General features: G+C 35.3%; 1 protein-coding gene across 16 annotated transcripts in view; it reads right to left on the bottom strand.

Annotated features, from left to right (window-relative positions):
- LOC105472791 (uncharacterized) overlaps positions 1-25846 on the bottom strand; it is a 611252-nt gene that overhangs the window by 307340 nt on the left and 278066 nt on the right. For 13 of the 16 annotated variants that reach the window (XR_011622751.1, XR_011622752.1, XR_011622750.1 and 10 more), the window contains one exon: positions 4477-4585. The exons of the other annotated variants lie outside the window; for them this stretch is intronic. The gene's annotated coding sequence lies outside the window, so the exon portion shown is untranslated. The remainder of the gene's footprint in view (positions 1-4476; positions 4586-25846) is intronic. 16 annotated transcript variants of the gene reach the window in all.

Raw genomic sequence — 25846 nt, forward strand, 5'->3', positions numbered from 1 at the left:
GATCCTATCTCTCTCTCAGTATAAACCCTCTTTTTCAGAGTAAAAGCCAGGTCTAACAATGACACTACATAATTGTCCATCTTATCTCCTGACCTCATTTCTTACCTCTCTCCTTCTCTAGCTCTTTTCCTTATACCCTGGAATCCTTGAACTTGATCCAGACTCAGGGTCTCTGCCTGGAACATTCTACTCTCTGGTAGCTATAGAACTAGAATATAAGGTAAATAACACTTACTGGTTTGCAAAATATACTACAAACCTAAGTAGTTTAATACAATGTCTTTTTTTTTTTTTTTTTTTTTTTTTTGCTAATATTACAGTCCAGTGAGTGTATGGAAGGACCTCTGGTTAGCTGTCTTCTAAGCAGAGATTAAGTCCTTGATTTTGGTCCCATAGAAAAGAGAGAGAGAAAGCAAGGAGAAGAGTACAGTGTGTTTTAAGAGTCTGACCTGAAAATGGCCTGTATTTTTCCTTCCCACATTTCAACAACTACTGCTCAGTCTCATGACTAAACTATCTGCAAAGAGATAAATTCAGAAGAACAAAGCTAGCCTAAATATTTGAACACACCCCCCCTACCAAATCTCTGCCACATTATCCTCCTACTTTCCCCAGGAAGGCCAGGAAAACTTTTTCTGGCTATCCTGCTTACAAGAGTAACACTTCCTGAATTAAATGTTGCTCAGTGATCTCCAATCCTGCTTGTTTGTTTGTATGAGAGAGTCTCGCTCTGTCACCCAGGCTGGAGTGAAGTGGTGCAGTCTCAGCTCACTGAAAGCTCTACCTCATGGGTTCAAGTGATTCTCCTGCCTCAGCCTCCTGAGTAGCTGGGATTACATGTGCCCAGCACTATGCCCGGCTAATTTTTGTATTTTTAGTAGAGACGGGGTTTCACCATGTTGGCCAGGCTGGTCTCAAGCTCCTGACCTCAAGTGATCTGCCCGCCTCGGCCTCCCAAAGTTCTGGGTTACAGGTGTGAGCCACTGCGCCTGGCCCAACACTGTTTTTTAAATGCCCCTGGACACAAAGCTCAACTGCATATAAACTGAGTGGAATTGACCAAACCTTGTAATCCTGCTTCCTTAAAATGCCTGTGTGCTGTTCTCTACTCCCTTTCTTCAACCACCAACTGAACACACGATTCTAGAGTTCTCAGGAGGGCAGATGCAAGAAAGCAAGAGGGTGGGTTCCTGAATGACCACATGGAAGGTTTCCCACTAATAAGTAATCTTAGTATCGGACTTCACATAAACACTGAGAAAATGGCTCTTCGGGAAGCCACTAAAATTTTTTGATTTATCTGTTATAGCAGTTAGTTATAGCCTTCACATTTGAATGTCCTATTTCTCTGAATGTGCTTTATTTAAAACCACATCACTTATCACCATCTGACATATTCTGTATTTGCCTGTCACTTTTTCTCCTATATCTTCTGTCCAGAGAAAGTGCTGGCCAACTATAACTCAAGAGCCAAATCTAGCTTGCTTCTTGTTTTCATATATAATTGTTTATGGGAATATAGCCACAGCTACTTATTTATATATTTAGAGAGGAGGAGCTGTGTCTATGCTATAATAGGAGAGTTCAGTAGTTGCAACAGAGAAACTGTATGATCTACAAACAGTATTTACTATCTGGCCCTTTACAGAAACAGTTTGCCAATGTTTGTTCTAGAATGTAAACTCCAAGAAAGTAAAATCTTTGTCTCTTTAGTTTGCTGTTATATACCCTGCATTAGAACAGTGTCCGTTCCATTGCAGGTGTTCATTTAATATTTGTTAAATACATAAATGAATGAGTGAATGAGTGTGCGGTAGGTCCAAAATGTTTCAGAAAAAATTCATATCTAGATTTCTTGAAACTCTGAATATTACCTTATATGAAAAATCAGACAAAAATCAATCATTGCACGTGATTAAGTTAAAGATCTTGACCTAAAAGATTATCCAGTATTAGCTAGATGGACTCTAAATACAATCACATGTATCTGTGTAAGAGGGAAGCAGAAAGAAATTTGACCACACAGACAGAAAAGGAGAGGGGATGTGATCACACAGGTGGAGGTGAGACTGATGTACCATAAGCCAGTGAATGTTGGTGGCCACTAGAAATATTATCTAAAGGATAAGGAATTATCTGTGTAGAAGTTTCCTGATGGCCACACCCTCCAAACCCCTTGATACTGATTTCAGATTTATGACATCCAGAACTGTGAAAGAATAAATTTTCTGTTGTTTAAGCCACCAAGTTTCCAGTAATTTGTTACAGAGGCAGCAGGAAACCAATACACAGGAGACAGTGACTTAAAACTACTTCTAATTCCAAGATAATGCTCAAAATGCTCATGCAAAAACTACTTCTTGCGTCAACATTCAGTCTATATAAGTGCTCTTCAAATTAATTATCACTATAACTAAGTTGCATGAGGAAAAATATTTTGGCTTTTTTTGCTAACCAAAAATTTATAGTAATTCATAATTTATAGTTTATGGGTGAAATTAAACATATTTGAGATTTTTTTATATTAGCACTTTATAAATCAGTTGCTGAAATAGTCTGTTTTGAAATATTAGATCTAAGTGCCAGGAATAATTATGATGTTTTCTTTAACATATTTTAGTCATTTCTTGAATTGCATTGTTTTATGATCATAAATTATTGTCAAACTAATAAAATTAATTGCTACTGAAAAATAAGAATTGTGAATGTCTTCAGGTTGAGGGCTGAGCATGTAAAAAAAAATTTTTTTTTCCTTAATAAAATGAGACTCAGGGGAGGAAGTTCCCTTCTCCTCCTTCAGAGAATGTGGTCATGATCATTTCTCCCTGCAAAGACCTGGAAAGGCTGCAGCCTTTTTGGAAATGTGGACTTACACTTGGCTGACAGGCTGAGTCGGAGAGAGTGCAAAGATGAAAAAACACCTAGCACATGGATCGTGTCACTGAGATACTGAATCAATAATGGAACCACGCTCCGTCTGTACTTTGTGTTCTCTCATAGAAAAAATGTTCACTTTGGGTTGTGTATCCATTACTTGAAGCTAAAAATCTCCCCATGTAGGCAATGATCACTACAATGTGTTATTTATGTTTCTGACGAATGTACTCATTTGATGAAAAAAAGATATAGCAAAGTCCTCAATCATATTTATCAATTAACAAGGGTCTGACTAAATCTACTTGAGGTTCCAGGGAAATAACATGGGAACCAACATATTTAATTGTCCATCAGCCATTTGAGGCCTTTTTTTTTTTTTTCCCACATAAGGAATCAATTTGTGTAGCCATGATGGTGACTTCAACTGACGCTGCTATTGAGCACTGGCTGTACTGTTTAAATGATACACTGAAACGGACAAATGGGCAGAAGCTTCTTCACAAAGAACAAATGTATCTCTGGTTTGCATGGTAACTTTCATGCCTGTAGTAGAATAAACTTCAGCATATCCTTTTTTATAAAAATTGCTCTCAAAATGGAAGACATCTTAAAATTTTGGTGTGCATTCAATAAAGTGGTATTCTCTCCACATTTAATAGACAATTGATATTTTTTAAAATTGACAACATCTTTGAATCTACAAAATGCACGTGCTCCACTCCAGATCTACCACCATGCTGACTCTATACCTACTAATCTAACACATAGTGAGCTTGTTTGGATTTTGCCAAGAGCAAATATTTAAACATGAGAACAGTTAATATTCCTAATTGATGCTTCATATAAAACTAAGCTAGCATTAATTTTATCTCCCTGTCTTGTTCTTTGTACACTGTTCTGGCTCTGTAGGAATACTAGACTTTGCATGAGAAAACTAAGGATTCAACTGAAGATGAGTTATTAAGTTGGTGATTTATTTAAGTACATTTATTGTCATTGTTTTGCAACACATAATACAATTTCCAAAATAACTAGGAACTGTTTTCTTCTATATATATATATATATTTTTTAATTTCCTCTATGAAGGAATCATTTAATCTTCCAGTTTAGGAACTATATTGTTTACCTCATTATGCAACAGAAATGTTTTGGAAGTTATAGTCTGAAACCCAGAATTCAGTCTCAGCTCCACAACTTAGTCGTTACTTAGGTCTTCCAATCTTTGCATTTGCATATGTTTGGGGATAACCGTAATTAAGATACCTTCCCTTAAGTGGTAAGATTTTGGGATTAAATGACAAAATCTGGAAAGTCTTTGTGTTTAAGTTCTGTATACAAATGTTCCTAGGTTTTGTTACAATTGTAATAAAAATAACAAAATTAATGTGATAATAATGTCTTACATATAGTAAGAAACTGAGTCATTAAATTTTGTGTTCTAATATCCAAACAATGACCAAATTGGGTGCACCCCAAATTTTTTGTTGAAACTTAATAGACAATGTAATAATATTAAGAGATGGGGTATTTAGAAGGTGATGAAGGGATTCAGGCCCTTATAAAAGGGTTTGAGGGTGTGGGTTTTTTCCCTTCTGTACCTTCTACATGTGAGGATATGGTGTTCCTTCCCTTCTGAGGAAGCAGCAACAAGGCTCCATTCAGTTCTTTTACAATGGTTTCTTCATTTGTCTCTTACATAGTTTCATTCTAAGACAGAATAAGGAATGACATATTCTGTGAGTTTTTGCATGATTAAGTATGCCAGTACTGCCATTTTGTACTTGGATAACAACTTGTCTGGTTATAATATTCTTGAGACACACTTGTTCCATTAGAATTTTGTAAATATTGTTCTATTATCTTCTGGCACTTTATTTTTCCATGGAGGCATTTGAGCCCAGCCAGATTTATCCCCTTTGTAAGTTCTTGGATACCTGATGAATTCTTTCTTTATCCTTGAAATTCAATCACTTTACCAGAATGCCATAAAATCAGTTCTTCTAATGAATTTCTTGAGAACAGTATGCCTTTAAATCTATGAGTATTATTTTACATTTTAGAAATATTTTCTTCTACTACATAATTATTCTTTTTAATTTCATTTGTTGGACTTTTATTGCAGGTGTATCATTTACCTTTATTTTGGATCCACATTTCCTGTATACCATTAACATTAATTTCTTTCTGACTAGTATTTTTTTACCCCTTTATTTCACTGAGACTACCTCATGGCTTTTTCTGTTACTAATTTTATCATCCACACTGTCTAATCTGTTTCCTATGGTTTCTATTTAATTAGCTCTGTAATGTTGTCATTTTGATTCTCTGTTCAATTAATTTTACAATTGTTTGAGTTTATTCACATTGTTTATATTTGATGTCTTCTTTAATTAAAAATTACATTATCTTTCATTTTTCTTTTGTGAAAACATTCTTCTGTTTTTTTTTCTCAGTTGTGTAAGAATAACTTAGGCTCTTTTTGTGCTTTACATCTGTCTTTATTTTTAATGCAGTATTTTTCATGCTTGCATGACTTGCATGCTAGCATGGCAATCAAAGAAGAAAATTACCAATATCAGAAATGAAAGCTGGGACTTTCACAAATCCACTAATTGTCAATGTGGCACATATTCATCTCCTTACATACTTAAATACTATGATATAAAGCCAATATATCTTATGTTACATTATAAGAGAATAGGAGAGAAAAGAAAACAAGTGTATTATATACACAACCAAAAATGCATTTATAACAAAATGGGGAGATCATATTTGTGACAATTAAAATTATCATTGCTGTAACTGGTCATGCAGTCATAGCTACTATTTATAACTACTTTATTCAACTATCCATTCTGTATTCCCTTTGTCTTTGGCAAGCACCTCAGCTGGTAGTGGGTTTTTGTCTTTTGGGGTTACCCAATGTTTTATTCCTGAAGGGCTGTGATCATTAACAACCTTGTCCTCATTGAGCTGTTGTTTCCTATTAACCTTAATTACAGGGCATGGTAATACTAAGCAAAACTACAAGGGATCACCCACACTCTAGACATATTTTACCTTACCTTCAATTATGGACTAGCAGTCCAATTTCCCCTTGGTAATCAGGATCAATTACCCCAGATAGTACTTTAACTCCCTTCTTTGCCTATCGATTGAGAAGGATGAGGAGTTCAAAGTGGCCAGGTGAGTCTTATCTTCCATTTCAGTGGAATCATTATTGTGTCTCCTAACGGAAGGACTCCTCCCTTTGCAACTAAGACCTCCAGCTCAGCACAGCACAAGGTTTGGGAAAAGAAAATAAATGTGTTGCTAGTGAGTCACTAGTGGTAGTAGTGAGGGTTTTCACTCCCATTTCCGCCCCGTAATTCCTAGACCCATGAAAGCTGACTGTCATATATCAGATGCTGATACAGAACATACACAGCCTTCTGGAAACCCTTTCCCCATTCTCTCCCAACAAATGTTCTTGCTTTAACAAGAACACTCTGAAAGGCTTGGAGTTTAATTTCCGTTATAATTCAGCCATTCACAGGATGAGATTCTGCATTTCACTTTCTGCAATCTCAACTCAGTGGATACCAAAAATAAGAGTATCTTCAGATGACAATAAGTCCGCAGGTCACTTATGCTTCTGGGAATTTAAATCTTAAGCTCATCCTTTTCCTTCACCACTTTGTCCAGTGACATCAGGAGCAAACGGCCAACCTTATTATATTTGTTAGTTTTCCAAAACTGTTCAAAAGCATCATTTACACAGCCATTCAGTTCCTTGCTTTTTATAAGTGGTATCCAAGGCAGATTGTTTGTGTATCTCTATTACCAGCTTATGTCATGGACCTTGGTGCTCTCTTTACTACTAGAAATAGAATCATCTAAACCTTTATGTCCAATCAGATTAGACAGTTTATTCCAAAATCTATAGCATCAATCTGGGAAACTTGTTTATAAAATTCTGTTTCTATAAAACCACCCCAGTACCAATATATGTTTTAATCAGGGTTATTCAGAGATATAAAATCAATAAAATATATCCTCTGAAACCTGGAGACCCAGTTGGTGTAGTCTGAAGACCTGAAAGTCAAAGAGTCAATGGTGTAATTTTAGTCCCAGTTTGGAGGCCTGGAGTTTCAAAGAATGGAGAAGGATAGATATTCCAGCTCAATCAATCAGGCAGAGAAAGAGTGAATTCTCCTGTCCTTCACCTTTTTGTTCTATTCAGACCCTCACTGAATTAGTTGATATCACACATAGAGAAGGGCAATCAAGTTTACTATGTCTATTGATAAAAAATGCTAATTTCTCCCATAAATACATGACAGAGACACTCAGAAATATTGTCTAAACAGATATCTGGATCCTCCGATCTAGGAAAGTTAACACATAAAACAAAATATGGCAATCAATAACTAATAAGTTTTCAAAGAAGAAACCATAGTATTTGAATGGTTTCATTGCTGAATTACATCAAATGTTCAAGAAGAAATTGTACAAATTTTCCACAATCTCTGTCAGGAAGTAGAAAAAAACGAGAATGTTTCCTAACATTTTTCATGAAGACAGTGTTACTCTAATTTTAAATCTAGCTAAAGTCCTTACAGAAAAGAAAACTAAAGATTATGAACACAGACGAAAATTTCACATGAACACAGATTCAAAGTTTTTCAATAAAATATTAACAAATCAAAAAATAACATATAAAAATAATTCTACACCATGATTAAGAAGGAATTACTCCAGGTATGCAAGGCTGTTCTACATCCAGAAGTCAGTTTTATCTACCACATTAAAGACTAATAAAGAAGAAAATTAAATAATTATATCAATAGATATAGAAAAAGCATTTGAAAAAACATGAAACCTATTCATAATAAAAAGTATTAGCAAATTAGAAGTAGAGAGGATGGGAACTCCCTGTATTTGATGAAGACACCTACAAAAATCCTCAGGTGGAATCATACTTAATGTTGAGAGACTGGAAGCTTTTCTCCTAAGACTGGGAACAAGGCAAAGATAACTTCTCTCATCATTTCTACTCAGCATCATACTAAAAGTCTTAACTAGTGCAGTAAGACAAGGAAAGAAATAAAAAGATAAAAAAGGAAGAATTAGAACTATCCATGCTGAGTTTATATTATTATCTATGTAACAAATCTCAAGGAATTTGCACAAACAAGAAGTTTTTAAAAATCTAATAGTAAGTATAAGATCTCAGAAAACAAGGTCAATATACAAGTTAGTTATTTACTATGAAATTCATCCTTTGCAGTGAGCAGTAAGAAACATTAGTTTCTAAAAATGCCATTTACAATAGCACAGACATGAAAATAAATACTGAGATATAAATCTGACAAAATTTTTAAATAAACTACACATGTCTTTTACCACATGTGAAAAACTACAAAATTCTGATAAAAGAAATCACAGGAGATCTAAATAAAACGTGATCAAGTTCAACATTACTTCATTAAATATTGTTAAGATGTTAATTCTTTCCTATTTGATGAATATATTCAATGCAATCCCAATCTTTTAGAAAAATACTCTTTTTAGATATCAACAAACAGATATATAAAGTTTACATGAAAAGTCAAAAAACCTGAAATACTCAATACATACTGAAAAAACATAAAGTTGGAGGATGCATACTACCCGATTTTAAGACTTACTATAAAGGCATAGTGTCAAGACAGTGTGGTATTGACTAAATAATTCACACATAATTCAATGGAACTAGTGGGTCCAGAAATAGGCCTCATACAAATATAATCAACTGATCTTTGACAAAGGAGCACAATGCAATTCAATAGCAAAGGAATAGTCTTTGCAATAAATGCAATAAGTGGTGCTGCAACAATGGATATCCTTCTGCACACACATTAAAAAAATGACCTGGACACGCGAACTTCAGAGCTTCACAAAAAATAAACTTAAAATATAACATAGTTTTAAATGCAAAACTACAAATATAGGAGAAAATTTAGGTGACCTTGAATTTGACCATAAGATTTCAGATACAACCACAAAAAGATTCTGTGAAAGCTTAGATGTTACCAAAATTAAAAACTTCAGCTCTGTGGAAGTCACTGCTAGGATAATTTAAAAAATGTAATAGACTGGGAGAAAATTTGCAAGACATGCATATGATAAAAGGTTTGTATCCAAAATATACAATAAACATTGAAAACTCAACTAAAAGAAAACAACCACATTTGAAAGTTGGCAGAAGATTTAAATAGACATCTCATCAAAGAAGATATACAGATAGAAAACAAAGATGGTCAACATCATTTGTTACTAGAACATTGCAAATCAAAACAATTAGGAGCCATTACTTATTAAAATTGCTAAAATCTAAAAATCTGATAATACGTAATACTGAGAAGAATGCAGAGTCACAGGAACTCTCATTCTTTTCTGGTGGAAATGAAAAACTGTACAGACTCCTTGGAAGACAGCTTTTTAATTTCTCTTTCTTCCTTCCTTCCTTCCTTCCTTCCTTCCTTCCTTCCTTCCTTCCTTCCTTCCTTCCTTCCTTTCTTCCTTCCTTCCTTCCTTCTTTCTTTCTTCTTTCTCTTTCTTTCCTTCTTTCTCTTCCTTCCTTTCTTTCTCCCTCTCTCTCTCCCCCTCTTTCTTTCTTTTTTTCTTTCCTCTTTCCTTTTAGAAGGAGTCTCGCTCTATTGCCCCATCTGGGGTGCAGTGGCACAATCTTGGCTCAGTACAAGCTCTGCCTCCCGGGTTCACGACATTCTCCTGCCTCAGCCTCCTGAGCTTTTCAATTTCTTTTTTTTTTTTCTTTTCTGTTTGAGACAGAGTCTTGCTGTGTCGCCCAGGCTGGAGTGCAGTGGCGCGATCTCAGCTCACTGCAAGCTCTGCTTCCTGGGTTCACGCCATTCTCCTGCCTCAGCCTCCCAAGTAGATGGGACTACAGGCGCCCACCACACTCCCGGCTAATTTTTTGTATTTTTAGTACAGTCGGGGTTTCACCGTGTTAGCCAGGATGGTCTCGATCTCCTGACCTCATGATCCGCCCGCCTCAGCCTCCCAAAGTGCTGGGATTACAGGCGTGAGCCACCACGCCCGACCTCAATTTCTTATCAAGCTAAACATATAATTCAACTATCATGCTCCTAGATTTTTATGAAACTGATTTGTTAATTTTTGCCCACAAAAATTCTATTTATATTTTCATAGATGTTTTATTCAAAATTACCCCAGACTGGAAACAATCAAGACGTTCCCCAAGAGGTGAACAGATAGTCTGTGATACATCCATATGGTGAGATAATATTCAATGATAAAAAGATATGAGCAGTCAAACCACGAACAAAACACGAAAGAATCTTAAATGGAAATTTCTAACTGAAATAAGCCAATCTGAAAAGGATGAATGATTCTGATTATGTGACATTTCACAAGAAGGAAACCTATCAGGGGTCGCCAAATGTTTGTGGGGAGTGAAGGAGGATGGAAGAATAATTGATGCACAAAGGATTCTTCTGTTAATAAAACTATTCTGTATGATACTGTAATGGTGGATACATGGCATCATGTATTTGTCAAAACCAACAGAACTTTACAGAAGAAATCGTAAACCTTAATGTATGCAAATTTTAAAAGAAACATAGTGTGTCTGGAAATCCCTGACACCAACTAAGCAAAAAAAAAAAAAAAAAAAAATCTAACTGTATTTCACATGTGTGACACAACCTCACTGAAGTCGGTAGAGGAAGAAAATGTGCTAATCTAAGTTACTTTATATATGATATAAATGAATTATATTTGTCTCATGGACATTGTACTTTAGTTGACAAAAATGTTTTTGTTAAGAGGTAATTAGGTCACAAGTGCTCTGCTGAATGAATTGATTAATGCCATTATCTTGAGAGCAGGTTAGCTACCCAGGAAGTGAGTTCTTGATAAAAGGATGAGTTCAGCACTCTTCCTATTTCTCTGTCACATGCATACATGCTCTCTTGCTCCTCGGCCTTCCACCATGGGATGACACAGAAAGAAAGTCCTTGTTACATATAGGTTCCTCAACCTTGGATTTCCCAGCCTCCAGAACTGCAAGAAATAAGTCTCTGTTCTTTGTAAATTACCCAGTCTAGGGTATGCTACATTAGCACAAAATGGACTATGATGCTATCTATCCATCTACCTGTATGTCTATCTATCTATCTAATCTATCTGGCTGTTTATCTATCTATCTATCTATCTATCTATCTATCTATCTATCTATCTATCTATCTATCTATCTATCTATCTACCTATTCCCATCTAAGCAGGTGAAAGTAAACTACCTTATAAAGCAGAAGATAATATACACATCAAAACACTCTCTCACCTAATAAAGGCTGGGCCACTAAAGGTAGTGGTACACTGCTTTTACATCTCAATGTTTATTTGCTCATTTGTTTTTTCCAACTGTGAACAAAATGTTATGCAGAAGCTATTACGATAGCAACGAGCATGCAGTTCCACCATCTTTAACTTAATTGGAGAGAGACATGAAGAAAAACCTTTGTTCTTACATTCTTGCAAGAAGAAGCAATATGCAGAGAATGTTTTTTTCTTTCTCTTTCTGTGTTTGTGTATACATTCATTAATCTATACTTATATATTAAAATTCAGTTTTTTAAAATGAGTATGAAAATGGGTGTTTCAGTCAACTAAATATTCTAATTAATTCAATATTTTATCCTGTGAGATGTTCAAAAGATCAAATATTTTTAAAAGTCATAATAGTCCCATAAAATTACTGACATAGTCACTCTTTTTTCGTCTTTTGTCTAGATCACTCCTACCAGACTGAACATGAATTTCGTAATTTTTTAATCTTATTCACACACAAGCTTAGATTTGATTCCTTATTTTATATTTATAAACTATCTTTGTCTTGCCTCTGACTTCTTTGTATCAGATTGAGTTTTATTCTACTGTTTTATTCAAGCCCTTTCTTGCAATTACCATCACCCTGCACCAATATAGAAATTTCAGTGTGTTTACCTCTTCCTTGAGCTCACAATGAGATCTCCTGTTATAGGCTGATGGCTACAGGCATATTTTACTGTATAATTTTCACAGAACCCATACACAAATAATACACACTAACCCTAAAATTATACCAAGAAATTAATCTGATTAGGACGATAATTCACAGTCACATAGTATTTTGGAATCTTTGTGGTGAAAACCAATTGTTTGTTTAAAACTATTGACTTAGAAGTTGGACTCTATTATTGTGTAATGACTGAAACCAGAAATAACATTTTTCAATATATCTCTATATAAGGAATATTCTCTGATACGGTTTGGCTGTGTCCCCACCCAAATCTCATCTTGAATTGTAACTCCCACAATTCCCACATGTCCTGGGAGGAACCCAGTGGGAGGTGATTGCATTATGGGGGTCGATCTTTCCTACGCTGTTCTCATGACAGTGAATAAGTCTCATGAGATTTGATAGTTTTAAAAACTTTTCACTGCACAAACTATCTTTTTGCCTGCTGCCTTCCACGTAGATGTGACTTGCACCTCCCTGTCTTCTGCCACAATTGTGAGGCTTCCCCAGCCATGTGGAACTGTGAGTTCTCCATTATACCTCTTTCCTTTGCATATTGTCCAGTCTTCAGTGTGTCTTTATCAGCAGCATGAGACTATACTAATACATTCTCATTTTGTGCGTTTTAGAGAAAAAATAATAAGGCAAAAAAGAAATTCCATTTTTGAAAAGTATTATTGCTTAAACTTTAGATAAATGGGAATTGACTGTGTTTGCTTACCCTAACATGGACTAGGTGCTGGCAAATTACAACGGCAATTTTGTTTCTGCAGCCTCAAATCTAATCTTTTATTTTGTCAGATGTGGCTAAGTGAAAAATTTCCAAAAAAAAAAAAAAAAAAAAAAAAGGACTAAAATAGTGAGCTTTAAAAAATCCTATTTCTCTTCTAGACTTGGATCCCTAAGTACCAGTCAAGGAAAATATCTAATTTCTTCAAGGAAAAAGAGTTCATATTTCTTTTGAAACATATCATGTTGCCAAATGCTCTCATTTTATTTCCTAACAATAATATCACCATCTAGATACACATAGCTTACAAAAGTAAATGTTTTATTGTGGAATTTTATAAGTACACAGGATCTGCTTCCAATGACTTTCAGAAAATTAAAATAGAAGGATTCTTTTTAATAAATACACCTGAGTTGAAATTAAATGTTTTCTGAGCAAGAGCATAGGAGAAAAGGAGGAGCAGAGAGAAACTGAAAAAGACATACAGTTTTAACATTTCAAAGGTAAAGGTGATTTAAATTAGGATTTGGGCTTGGTTGATCTTCTGCACCCCAGTGTACATAAACATTCTCATATGGGTTGCCATGTCTCCAAGAGTGATAACTTCACCTGGACAGGCCATTAGAAATTAAAACATACTTACACATACACACATGCACACCCTAGAATAAGAAAAATTATAAACCAGCTTATTTTTGTTATTTGTCTTGCCAAATATAAACTTTAGAGACAAAATTTTCAATAAAGCAGCAACTATGAAAATAAATAATGCGATCCCCGTGTACAGAATTACGTAGTTGGGGTTTACGTATTTGAAATCACCTCCAAGTAGAAATGAATCAGTTTTCTCTGTCTTTCTTTTCTCTTACTTTTTAAGAAGGTATCACAAGAATTTTATTTACAGGAATTTAAGGTGGAAACATATACCTTCTGGGGAGTAAATCATTACTAAAAACATATAATTAATGTGGTCATTTTGAACAATATTTACCTAGTTACCTAAATGAATAATAAAAATCATCAAATATGTACATGATTTGGAAAATCTTGAAAACTAAGGAAGTTTAAATATTTAAAAAGTAAATTTCATAGTCTACCTTTAAAACATCAATAGCTAATATTAAACTATAAGCATTATTAAAATATAAACACGAATTGAAATTTTAAGATTAAATTTACAAATTAATTAATTTCTCTATATCTTCCTATTTCATACTTAAAACGCTTCTTATTCTAGCCTACATGGTGTATCACAAACTGCAAATTACAATAATTGATGTTTTAGTGTGCTACGTTTGGGGGTGGGGGGCAAGGGGAGAGAGGGAGACCATTAGGACAAATACCTAATTCATGTGAGGCTTAAAACCTACATGATAGTTTGATAGGTTCAGCAAACCACCATGGCACATGTATACCTATGTAACAAACCTGCATTTTCTGCACATGTATCCCAGAACTTAAAATAAAATTTAAAATAAGAAAATAATAATAATAAACAATGTGTTATTTAAACGTAATCTTTAGCATTTCAGTTTTGTTTACTGGAGTCATAATCTCAATATTATTTTTAAATATAGAGAATTCAAAATAATTTAACATAAAGTATACTTCATTTTATTCATAAGGTTTTACCCATCATTTTTAAAATGAATTATTTAGGCAGAGCATTATGGTGTTTGAGAAAAACTGGCCTTCATTGTAAGCTGACTGTAGGATTTATTGATACAAGCAAAAGATGCATAAAAAAGAAAAATGTTTCATAATTTTGTTTTTCAAAAACATACATGCATATGTGTATGTGTGTATGTATATGTGTATATTTCAATATGTGTCATATACTTTAGAGAGATTTTTACATCTAGTGTGGCTCTTAGGAATAAAGGCCATGATTCCTATTTTATGTTTTCTCTTGATTAAAAAACTAGTTTTGTGTGGTGGTGGATGAGATGCTGTATTATTTCTTCAAACTCTGTTGGCCTTCCTTAAACTTATTTTGATTTATTATTGTTTGTATTTTTAATTGTATGTTTGAAGGGATCCTTTATCTTTCCAATCAGCCTTTTCCAGGTCTGGATCCCATCTCCTTTCACCTACTTGAGAATTTTTATTCTCAATAGGCCAATTTTTTTTCTATCTTCTTATTCTCATTTCCCACTAGTGGAGGCTTATCTAATTATAAACAATAAAGAAATGATTTTAAAATTATCTTTTTACTTATACACACAAACTGGTATCTGTAGATTCTTTCTTATCTTTTGCTTACCCATTTCTGAAATCTGCCTATGCCTAAAGCCAGATGCTCTATTTTTTTTTTTTTTCCAATCTGCTGCAGTCTTTTTGGACAACTTAGTCCTCTTTCAACTGCTTCACCTCTCACTCATAACTTGCTGACTCCAGAATCTCTAACTCTCTCTTCTGAGGTCCTGAGATATATATATATATATTCTATATATAACACAATATATATAGTATATATATACACAATGTTTTATTGAAACTTCCCAATTATTACATGTCAGATATTCTCATTTCACAGACCAGGAAACAGTTACTTACAGAAGTTAAGTATTACAGCAGGTTTACTCAATTAGCACATGTCCAAGCTAGTATTTAATCCAAAAACTTTTTATTTTTTTCTATTATATACTTATATACTCTTTCTTTCCATTTTCTTGAATTCCAGTTTTGTCTACCAGGGTAAATAAAGTACATGATTGCTAAAGATAGGAAGCTTTAGAATCTATCTTTTTTTTTTTTTTTTTTTTTGGAATCCACTTGCATGAATTTTTCAGATTCCGGAAATAACGCTTTGCAATGCATGAAGTAGTACTTTTCACTCTATATATTTTTGCCCTAATGTCTGTGCACCCAGCCTGTGAAATAAATTGCACTGACCTGTGTCTTTAATGCCTGTCTCTTAACATTTTTCAAAACCACCTTAAATGTTGAAGTTCATAAAATTGGTAATGCTTGATGTGGGGGGAAAAAAACAAAACAAAACAAAACAAACACTAAGATGTTCTACTTTGTGGTCTCTGCATGACATCTAGTGGTTGGAATTGGAAAATTTGAGGAAATGATGATTAGTACCAGGGAAAATACAATCTGTGTTAGTCTGGAGTCCTCATTCCTAACATCAAAAGAAACGTGATATAGGTATCCTTTACTTCCAAACTTCCAAAGAGTTTGGCTGCTGGAGGGTAGGCCTTTCTTAATCATTTCTGTTTCTCAGTCTATGTATTAGGGAAGAAGAATTTCTGTCTGTGTTAAGCAATCCCTGCTCACTGGGGCTTGTGAAACATTGGTCTGTAATCAGTACCTACTTTTGATGGATATGACTTGGATATAAGATGCAAAAGTAAATAAACCCTTTGGTTTTCTTTCTTTATACACAAACATTAATCATACTAAATCTGTGACCCTATTATTCAAAACTATATTTAGAAAAACTTTTTATATACTCCAGTTTTGCTTCTTGTAAAGAGGTTTTAAAATCAGGTAACTGCTTAGCTTTGAGTCTTAGGGATGACATTGGGTGTAGGTCCTTGATAATCCAAGATTTAGGATCTGCCTACCAGAAATTTTAGTCAGCTTAGATAACTGACAACGGAAAACGGTACATGATAAGTTCTAAATAAATGACACATCCAATGTGTTAGGGATGCCGCAAAGGATTTGGAGTCCGAGAGGTCACAGAAGGGATCAAGAAGGAGGATGGATTTGAACTGAGCTCCAGAATACATGGGCAGCTTAAGATATTTTTAAGCAAACAGGCAATGGAGTGAGAATCCTGCGTGTTGGCTTTCCTTCAATGTGACTTTGAACAAACAAACTAGTTGCTCCACATTTTACTTTCTTTGTTTGCATCACAGTACGCATGTACATAGATACATCATCTATTTCTTGTGGTGAAGATCAGTATAATGTCTTGTGTGGCAAATTATCAGCTCTTTTTACTATAAACACGTTAAAAATGCAAATGTTTAGGTCAAGTATTATTCTCTGAAAATGCACAAAGAGAAATGAACCGAGAGAAAAATAACTAATAATAAATAAATACTATATTTCTGACACCAAGTCATGTCCGAGAGAATTTAAAAAGTAATTACAAATATTTTATGGTAATGTATTTCAAATATACATGCTGTAGATTCCAGGATTTATGTCATGGGGATGGATGAGAAGTCCTTGAAACCTGGCAATTATTTATAAATGTTGTTTCTCATTTTCCATCACTGCAAGGTACTCTTACAGACACCATGTGAACCAAATCAAATGTTACATCTCCAGGGTTATAGGCTCATAAAAAATCAACACCTAGGGCATAACTTGAATCACAGTAACTTTATGAATTTCAAATGGGATAAAGTCAGCCCATAAGTGTTTAGGTTTGCAGTCTATTGTTCGAGATTATTGCATCAACCAACTCTGGAATTAACTTCTGGGATGAAGAGTAAGAAAAAAGTAAAATCACTCCACGTAGACTCAAAGGAGACTTTTGTTGAAGTGGGTTTCCCCATGGTCTTTGAAGTGGGTGAGGCCTCGTGCTTGTGAAATCCAGGGGCCTTGTGATGAGTGAAGTATAAGAGAGATTGCTGACAGATTTGAAATCCCACAGTAGTTGTTTTGTCCTTTGCTTTGAGAAGGTTGGTGATAATTAAACTGCTTTTCCAGCAGAGTCTTTGTTCCTAACCCAAGTATCGTATTTAAAGAAGAGCCAAGTAGGATAGGCATTTTTTGACACTAAACTGACTCTGACCTATCTTCTTCCATGTTTATTTCCCAAAACATACACATTGGTAGTTGAAGTTATTTCCTATGAAGTGACTGAGTGACTTGGGGCCTGTGTGTGTGTGTGTGTGTGTGTGTGTGCACATAAGTTTATGGATGTGCTTCGACGGGGCTCAACCTTCACCTTCTCAGGATCATTTGTTTCAATGTCATCTTTGCCTCTTTGTTATTTATCAGCAGGAGATAGCTGACCGAGCTCAGTGCTGAACTCAAGCAACGTTGGCATGTCCACGCTTGATGTTTAACAGACCTGAACTAAACAAAGCATATTCAGTTTGAGTCACTTTAAATATTTGGTCACTTTTTAACTCCATGTAAACCTTCTGGTTAAACCTTATTTTCAAATAGTAAAAGAATTATAGCTTGAAATATAGTGCCTGGCTTATGACAGTTTCTCAATAAATAGTTTTGATTTATAATCCTAAAAGTAGGAGTACATTTGCTGCTGGAGGATGTATAGACTTAAAAAGAATATGTAATACAACTTTACATCTGAAATAAATAATAATACTATAATAGAGTTTCTCTCTTCATTGCCTGTCTTTTTAGCTTCCTTACCCTTTTAATTTCTACTTCTTTCTTTTTTTCTTATTTTTCTCATAAATAAGTAGGACCAGTTATGTAAACGTTCAGCACAGGCTTGTGTTGCAGATGTTATCAGCATTTTGAGCGTCCTAACTACTCAAAACAAGCTTTTAACGCATTAGTAGAACTTGATATTTCAAACAGATTCAGTACTTTATTAAAATATTTTCATATCTTGATAACATGTAAAAAATCTATTTATTGCCAGTTTCTTTTTGTATCTGCTCCCCTTTTTCTATTGTATTTGTATTGAAATGTTAATTTTAACACATAATATGTATATAAGAGTTTAAGCCCCTAACCTTTTTAATAACATATTCTTTTTGAACATACCACAACTAGAGGTTCATAGAAACGTCCCGTTTTATTAAAATCCACCAGGGGATGTGTTCAACTTGTGAAGTAACCTAATTGCAATAAATCTGGGCTGAGCTAGTGCTAATGCATGTTGGCAATGATCAACTGATTAGGGATACATTGATTTGTCAAAAAACATGATGGGGGAAAAAAGGAAATTGCTGCTCCTCAGTGTTTGTAAGTGCCAAAACACATACGTGTTTTATATTGTGGGAAAAGCATTGATGTGAATTTCTCTAAACAGCAGGATGTGAAAAGTACTGTTTCTATAAGAAAAAAAATCATCCTGGATTCACTAGTATGCAGGAGAAAGCAACTTTATTCTTTTTTTTTTCTCTGTCTCACTAAATAAAATCTCTAGCAAAATATACCACTCCTGATAATTACATGCTCAGCAATTGATGTTTTGACATTTCAAATGGTCCTACTCATTCAGTACCAATACATAGTCCAATCCATTATAAAACGTCCAATGACAAACATGAATCTGTTTAACGTTTCTTGTCTCCCCTAATTTGGGCTTACTCCAGTGTTAGGAGCCTGTAGTGGAGGGAGGAATGTGATGGCTTTGTTTCCTTCTCCTTGCCTTACTTTCTCTTCTGCTACCTTGCCTAACATACAGGGCCCAGGTAAGCTGATACTTGGAGTAGTGAACACAGGCTTATGCGTATGGCACACCAGAGATAGTGTTGGTACTCTATGGACTTGGTGAATGAATGTTGAAAGTGGAATTGTCTTCCAGTAGGATGATAGTGAAGGTTACTCAGATTCTTTCTGAGGTCCTTTAGCCACTATTTTTGAAAGTGAGCCATTGGACTTCACCTTGTCTCTTGCTCTTGTTGGAGTTGTTTTCTCTCTTGATGGTCGTCTTGATCAAGATCCCTTTTACAATAACACGAGCCTAGCATGTTCTTAAATCTAGTCCTTGGGAAATCTGTGCTTTTGCTTTGTCATTATAAAAGACATAGATCGCTGTATCCTTGTTCAGTAAGCTACAACATACTCCTGTCTCCTGAAATTCTGGGCTTAAATCAAGGCCTCAAAGGCTTTGTTTTGTTTTACTGTACGTGTGTGTGTGTGTGTGTGTGTGAGAGAGAGAGAGAGAGAGAGAGTGTGTGTGTGTGTGTGTTTATTCTCCTGAAATTCCCCTCCTCACTTGTCTTAAGCTAAAATATAAACGTCCTCTTCCTTTCAGCCACAGATGGTGATGGATAAATGGAATGCCATTCACACTATTCCCTTAAAATAAACTCTCTCACTCCCCTCTCCCCTCTCATCCTCGTCCCTTTTTTTATATAATGGGTAATGCATTAATGTCAGCAGAATAGTTTGGGGCCATCATTTGGCAACTACCACATGGATGGTTTAGCAATTGTTTTTAGAATGCTATGAATTTAGGTATATGTGAGTTTTGGGGAAAGTTTTGCCACTATATGTTTGTTAATTAAATGTGGGCTATGATATAAAATAAAATTATGTTTCTGAAACATATTTTGGAAGCTATAAAGTCATCTGTATTTATTATCCACAGACACAGCGTCATTGTTCAGGTCCTGCAACCGTCTTATAATCAACATACGTGGGCCCAGGGATTCTATGTGTCTTCACTTTCCTAGTGTCCATGGACAATCATTCCTCATACAAAAAGATGGAATTAACCTTGATTTAAGATCTTTCCAAAGCGATCCTCAATAATGACATTTGCATTCTTCTAGCTTGGAAATATCAAAGCAACAAAGATACGGACCTCTGCACAATTGGCTGCATGTTTTGAAAGATAATGTTCCTGACTGGGCGCGGTGGCTCACGCCTGTAATCCCAGCACTTTGGGAGGCCGAGACGGGTGGATCACGAGGTCACGAGATAGAGACCATCCTGGCTAACACGGTGAAACCCCGTCTCTACTAAAAAATACAAAAAACTAGCGGGGCGAGGTGGCGGCGCCCACAGTCCCAGCTACTCGGAGGCTGGAGAATGGCGGGAACCCGGGAGGCGGAGCTTGCAGTAAGCTGAGAACCGGCCTGGGCGACAGAGCGAGACTCCGTCTCAAAAAAAAAAAAAAGAAAGAATGTTCCGCAGGCTTAGTAAAACATCTCTACAGGCTGAATTATCGAGAGGAGGTGGAGAAAACGAAATGAAACTGACATGATAATAGTAAAAATAAATAAATAAATAAATAAGTAGTAAATTTCATAATGCAGACACAAATGCTAAAGAGCTTGAGTTTCTTATAAGAAATAGCACTGGAGCAACAACAGGAGGGAAAATATTTACCTTATATGGAAAAATACCTTCTTCCTGGATTTGAGAAACTAATAAAAATTTAATAGATTTTAAATGCAAAATCTTATTATCAAGTGTTTTTCATAACACCAATTATTAAAATTTTATATAAAAGTGAAAAATGTCAGCTATTGAAATGTAAGCATAATGTTTTTAAATTAAAATCTGTAATTCTTCCGCGTAAGGTGCTGTTTTACAATGCCTTCTTTTTTCTTTCAAAATCTGTCTCACTCAATAACTGGCTTATTTCTAAGACACTAAACACAATGATAAGGAGAGAATAATTGTTCTATGCCTGATTTTCTTTGAAAATTATGATGAATTTCAACAGAAGCTATTGTAAAATTGATATGTTTGAGGATATTGAAGTATATGTAATACTTTAATATGAATTATTTTGACATGTCACTTATAGATAGTTATTCAAGCCTGGCATTTTCTGCTCTCAAAATTAAGGCATGTGTATTAATTTAAATTGCAGCTAATATGTAATTCACAAAAATTTTGTTCTGACTCTAAAGCTAATTATTGTATTTGCTTTACATATATAACTATTGAAAGACAAATGCAGCATTACTCATGACGTTTTAATAGATTGAGAATTCCCAACCTACACTAAGGTTAGAAATTTCTCAAAATAGTGATTCTAAGTATAAATGTTACATATTGTTTCACTGTGCTTTGCATTAATTTTTCTAAATCCTTAAAAGGCAAATTAGCAATAGTATAGGATTTAGGACCTTAGATATTTAAGTTTTTCCATATTTTGCATTGAAAAAAGTAATATATTTTTGAACAATGCAAATTATTTTTATCATTTTATACTATGTCCTAGATCTTTATACATATTAGTACATTAACATGTAATTTAAAAGATATTCTAAGGTAGGAAAATTGTATGGGCAAGGTTAGAAGAAATGTATAATAGTTGATGTGGTCCCTTAGGGCTAAAAAAATCAAAAAGTCATTGGCACCCATGGGCCTAAAGGGACAAAGAGAGAGACTGATTAGTAGCACACATAGAAAATAGCCATAGTCAGAGCTGCTTGACAGGGGCTGCAACATTCAGTGGATGGATGTGGAGAATAAGTGGTAACTCAGCAGAGAGAGCAAGGAGGAGAAATGCTCAAACTTATTGTCTATTTGCAGAAGACATTATCTTATATATTGATATGGTTTGCCTGTGTCTCCACCAAAATCTCATCTTGAATTGTAGCTCCCATAATTCCCACGTGTTGTGGGAGGGACCCCAATGGGAGATAATCGAATCATGGGGGCAGTTTCCTCCATACTGTTCTCATGGTATTGAATAAGTCGCATGAGATCTGATGGTTCTATAAGAGAAACCCCTTTCCCTTGGCTCTCATTTCCTCTTTGCCTGCTGCCGTGTGAGATGTGCCTTTCACCTTCTGCCATGATTGTGAGGCCTTCCAAACCACGTGGAACTGTGATTCCACTGAATTGCTTTTTCTTTGTAAATTACCCAGTCTCAGGTATATTTTTATCAGCATCATGAAAACAAACTAATACAGTAAATTGGTACCAAGGTAGTGGGGCACTGCTGTAAAGATACCCCAAAATGTGGGGGTGACCTTGGAACTGGGTAACAGGCAGAGGCTGAAACAGTTTGAAGGGCTCAGAAGAAGATAGGAAGGTGTGAGAAAGTTTGGAACTTCCTAGAGACTTGTTGAATGGCTTTGATCTAAATACTGACAATGATATGGACAATGAAATCCAAGCAGAATTGGTCTCAGATGGAGATGAGGAACTTGTTGGAAACTGGAATAAAGGTGACTCTTGCCATGTTTTAGCAAAGAGACTGGTGGCATTTTGCCCTTGCCCTAGAGATTTGTGGAATTGTGAACTTGAGGGAGATGATTTAGGGTATGTAGCAGAACAAATTTCTAAGCAGCAAAGCATTCAAGAGGTGACTGGGTGCTGTTAAAACCATTCAGTTTTAAAAGGAAAACAGATAAAAGTTCAGAAAATATGCAGCCTGAGGTGACAGAAAATAAAAACCCAGTTTCTGAGGAGAAATTCAAGCTGGCTGCAGAAATTTGCATAAATAACAAAGAGCCAAATGTTAATAGCCAAAACAATGGGGAAATATATCCAGGGCACATCAGAGACCTTTGCAGCAGCCCCTCCCATCACAGGCCCAGAGACTTAGGAGAAAAAACTGGTTTCATAGGCTGGACCCAGGGGCCCCTTGCTATGTGCAAACTAGGGTCTTGGTGCCCTGCATCCTAGCTGCTCTAGTCATGGCTAAGAGGGGCCAAGATATAGCTTGAGCCATGGCTTCAGAGGGTCCAAGCCCCAACCCTTGGCAGCTTCCATGCAGTGTTGAGCCTGCAGGTGTACAGAAATGAAGAACTGAGGTTTGGGAAGCTCTGCCTAAATTTCAGAAGATGTATGGAAATGCCTGGATGTCCAGTAGAAGTTTGCTGCAGTGGCAGTGTCCTCATGGAGAACCTCTGCTACAGCAGTGTGGAAGGGAAATGTGGAGTTGGAGCCCCCACACAGGGTCCTCACTGGGGCATTGACTGGCAGGAGAGCCTACTTCTTGCATCAGTATGACCTGGATGTGAGACATGGAGTCAAAGGAGATCATTTTGGAGCTTTAAGATTTGACTGCCCTGCTGGATTTTGGACTTGCATGGGTTCTTTATCCCCTTCTTTTTGGCCAGTTTCTCCCATTTGGAATGGTTGTATTTATCCAATGCCTGTACCCCCATTTTATCTAGGAAGTTACTAATTTGGTTTTGATTTTACAGGCCCATAGGCAGAAGGGACTTGCCTTGTCTCAGATAAGACTTTGAACTGTGGACTTTTAAGTTATTGCTGAAATGAGTTAAGATTTCGGGGGACCGTTGGGAAGGCATGATTAGTTTTAAAATGTGAGGATATGAGATTTGGGAGGGGCCAGGGGCACAATGATATGGTTTGTCTGTGTCCCCACCCAAATCTCATCTTGAACTGTAGCTCCCATAATTCACACGTGTTGTGGAAGGGACCCAGTGGGAGATAATTGAATCACGGGGGCAGTTTCCTCCATATTGTTCTCACAGTAGTGAGTAAGTCTCACGAGATCTGATGGTTGTATAAGGGGAAACCCCTTCCACTTGGTTCTCATTCCCTCTTCACCTTCCACCATGATTATGAGGCCTTCCTAGCCACGTGGAACTGGGAGTCCATTGAACCTCTTTTTCTTTGTAAATTACCCAGTCGTAGGTATGTCTTTATCAGCAGCATGAAAACAGACTAATATATATATAGATCATACTAAAGAATCCACAAATGTTATTAAAACTAAGAAATTAGTTCAATAAGATTGCAGGACACAAGATCAATATGCCCATGAACTAAGGCATTTGCATCATCAAGAAAATGTTAGTATTTAGAATGTATTAGTACTTTCCAATTTTATTTATGTATTTGAAGTAATCCCTGTCAAAATCTCAGATGGTTTCTTTAAAGAAATTGACAAGTTAATCCTTAATTTTATATGAAAATTTGAAGGATCCAGAATGGCCAAAATGATCTGGAGAAAGAACAAATTTGGTGGAATCACTATTTCTGACTTCAAAACTTACCACAACACTACAATAATTAGACAATGTTGTACTTATATAATGGCCTATATTTGAGAATCCAGATACAAAACTTCACATTTATGGTCAATTAATTTTCAACATAGGTGCTGCAACAATTCAACCAGGGAAAGAATAGTGTTTTCAGCAAGGCTGGGACAACTGAAAATCCATGTGCAAAAGAATGAAATTGGACAACTGTTTTATACTACACAAAAATTAACTCAATACAGATCAAAGATTTAAATGTAACAGCTAATCCTATAGCATTAGAAGAGAAAATAGGTGCACAATTTTTGTGATCTAGAATTGGGCAGTTGCTGCTATTCTCACCTCAGAATAACTTAACACACACAAATTATTCTAAAATGTAAGTATTTTTAAAAACAAAAGTTCTGCTGTGCTTTTTCTATCAGCAAAAGTCACTTATGTTTGTAATTTGCGACACTTATTCATAAAATCCAGTAGCTATATATTTTGAACATGTTTAATATTAGTACATTTAGTTATAATAATTCTTAAAACTATTTCAGATATAATAAGGATAGAGGTATTCATTGCTATTGTGTGGTTGACTTTCTTTTTGTCTTGTTCCAATAGCTGCATATGTAAAGCCTTTAGAGAAATGTATTCATGAATGTGGTGAACATAGTAAGAAATCAGAAAAGTGACCAAATCATCTATTAAAATGGTCCTATTATCTAAGTTGGAGTACATTCCTTCATTATGAAGGCTCTTAAGTGCTATCATTTTAAACTCATTTACATGAGCTCTTCTTCCGTTTCAGTGACAGCTAAACTCCACTTAAATTGAATCTCCACTTGTGACTCTTTCTGAATCCATTGGAAGAGCTCCACATCATTTCCTGTACCAGCAAACAAGATGAACAAGCTGCATCTGATCCATGAATCTCAATTTCTGGGGCACAGGCCCCTACCCAGTCCAAAGGCCCATGAGCAAAGATGGGGTCTTGAAATTGATCAATGACACTGGAATGAGAAACATTCTCTTTCTCAAATTGGTTATGCTGTTTCTTTTTTCCCCTTCTATTAATGAATTATTCATTTTTCTGAGGTCATTTCTGCTAGCTCCATTTCTACACATTTGCATGCACACACACACAAATTTATTATATAATTTTCCTCTTAAAGTTTACTTCAGTTCTTGCCATGTTTTGCTCTCACTGAATAATACTTTGATTCACACACATAAGTTCATGTTTTTACACATGTTTAAGAATCCTTATAGAATAACATCCTAGAAATAAAAATTTTGGGGCAAAGAACAAATCTGACATTAATTTTAATGAGTAATGCTAAATTATCCCTTTTCTAGGAGAAATTTTAACAATCTACAATTCCACAATAACTTCAGAGTGTGAATTTTCCTATGGCCTAGACAATACTGGGTATTAGGTCTTTTAGTGTTGTCAATCTAATGAATAAAAAAATGTTATAATGTTGCATTAATTTTCAAGAGTGTTTGATTTGGAATATTTTTACATATTTGATAGGTCATTCATTTGTTTTCTTCATATATTTTATCTCTTTTTGTTTTGCGTTGAGTAT

Source organism: Macaca nemestrina, chromosome 4 (genome assembly GCF_043159975.1).
Source record: "Macaca nemestrina isolate mMacNem1 chromosome 4, mMacNem.hap1, whole genome shotgun sequence".
In the NCBI taxonomy this organism is placed as follows: Eukaryota; Metazoa; Chordata; class Mammalia; order Primates; family Cercopithecidae; genus Macaca; species Macaca nemestrina.